Here is a 2,564-nt window from a genome sequence, read left to right on the forward strand (position 1 = left end):
GAAGGATATTTGCTATTGTGATCCACCGACAACGCCTGACAACATGCGTCAGCGCATTGTCAATGCATGTGCGAACATAACGGAAGGCGGCCGGCCTGTGTGGCCGAGCGGTTCTAGGCACTTCAGTCTGGAACCGCGTGACCGCTACGGTCGCAGGTTCGAATCCTGTCTCGGGCATGGATGTGTGTGATGTCCTTAGGTTAGTTAGGTTTAAGTAGTTTTAAGTTCTAGGGGACTGATGACCACAGATGTTAAGTCCCATAATGCTCAGAGCCATTTGAACCATAACGGAAAGTGAACTACTCGCTGTTGTGTGGAATGTCGTTACACGTATTGCCAAATTCATTGAGGTTGACGGACATCATTTTGAGGATTTATTGCATTAATGTGGTATTTACAGGTAATCACGCTATAACAGCATGCGTTCTCAGAAATGATAAGTTCACAACGGTACATGTATCACATTGGAACAACCGAAATAAAATGTTCAAATGTAACTACGTTCTGAATTTTAATTTAAAAAACCTATCTGTTACCAACTGTTCGTCTAAAATTGTGAGTCATATGTTTGTGAATATTACAGCCCCATCTACCACTAAGCGAAAAAAGTGGTCCAACTGAAACATTCATATTTCTTTGCGTATTACACGAATATGTAATAAAATATGGGGGTTCCTATTTAAAAAAACGCAGTTGATAATCCGTTTGACCTACGGCAGTGCCACCTAGCGGGCAAACCATAGCGCCATCTGCTTTCCCCCTTCAAGCTAGACAAATTTCGTTCTTTGTAGTTTTTTCGTTTGACGCTTATTACGTGAGATATTTGGCCCGGTCACGATCAATGGACCACCCTGTATATCCCACAGTGTCCTCAGAACACGTATCACATAAACGTACTTCCAAGTAATCTTCGAGCTCTTCGTCATCAGTTCCCATGCAGCCATCAAACCTTGTTAGCATTCAGCGATAAAGCAACGTATAAAATGTTGTACGAGTTCATCATCAGTGTCAACATCCCTGCACCGCTACTCTAATGCTCTTGGTAATCAGAATGCCAGGCGAAGACCAAATCACAGTTAACTGACTATATTCCCACGTGTTACTCAGCAGGATATGAAATACTCAGCCTATAAATGTATGTCACTATGTACCTCCTATATGCATGTGTCTGAATGCTCGTGTACCTCTATGTATGGCTGTAATACCCAATTCTGTTTCTTGTATACTATTCTCATGTTCTGTCTAGATGGTACTTAAAGACCCACACAAATATTTAATTCTCTATCTGGAGATATCGAAATAATTCTTACAGGAACGTACAAAATAAAATTGTATTGTTAATTTAGATCGCTAGTCATTAACAAGGATTGAATTGGAAATATCGCATACGTGCACCAACGATGATTTATTTTTTATTATGTTACCAGTAGGATTTTTGTAGCATACTACCTCTGTGCATCCTCTGTTCCATTATTGTCTTGTTTACTCGGTTCGGTATACTGCGGATATAAAATTTGTTTTATGTCGGAATCTATCCTTCGTTAAGCCTATGTAACTTCGTACCAGGATATGACGTAAACTAATGTATACTCTCAGTTGACAAAACAAATTGTAGTATAATATTTCCAGTGTTGAAAGTAGGAGTACGTTCAGAAAGCCCATATTTTTTAAAAAAGTGGATTTCCTAGTTATATCCACTACAAAACACTACTCACCACTGCAGATATTGGGCTGTATTTCTGGGAGCTTAGACCATTGCCCAAAAATCGAAGTTAAAGTCTTGTGGCCGGGTAACATGTGGAATTTGCTGCCATACAAATACACATGAAACTCCTTGACGGGGTAAATTATTGTTCAAGTCTCCTATTCAACTTGGAAATAGTTGAGTTGCACCGCTATCAATGTTCTGGAGGGGCAAACGACTGATCGTTAGACAGTTTGTGGAATAAAACTGCCACAATCTCGTACTAGGGAGCATCTTTCATGAATGTTGGCCACGGGTCCGGTATATACGGCATCATGTGTTGCGCTATTTTGAGATAAACTGTTAAAAAGGCTGTCGGCAGAATGTCGATAACACAAATGTCGTCCTTTTCATACAGCTGATTGAATGGCTCCACTAGTTGCATCGCTTCTGTGACGGTCTTGGCTGCGTTATGTGGTGGAGAAGTTTAGGGCTCCCCTTGATAGGTCAGGGGTCCACTACAAAAAGGTAACAGCTACTCGGATAGAAAAGTACTTCTGGAGTGCACAAGGATTTTTATTTAGGCTAGGCGGTAGTTTGAGGTCCTCTGATGAGCGCTCGTATATCAATACAAATAGAATGAAATCAGACGGCGTAAAAGGTAATTGCACTTCATCTGCCAAAATTTTAACAGTAAATTGTCGAAGTATTCCTAACATAGTTCCTGAAGTTACTTCCCTCCAGGAAAGTTGTCGCGCACAAATTATTGTCGGAACTGGGAGCTGGCTGAAATCCATAACAGGAATTTCTGAAATATTTAGCGACACATGAAACGTTTATCGAAAGGACAGACTGTACGCCATGGGCGAGGGAGTCTTTA

Source organism: Schistocerca nitens, chromosome 3 (assembly GCF_023898315.1).
Source record: "Schistocerca nitens isolate TAMUIC-IGC-003100 chromosome 3, iqSchNite1.1, whole genome shotgun sequence".
Classification (NCBI taxonomy): Eukaryota; Metazoa; Arthropoda; class Insecta; order Orthoptera; family Acrididae; genus Schistocerca; species Schistocerca nitens.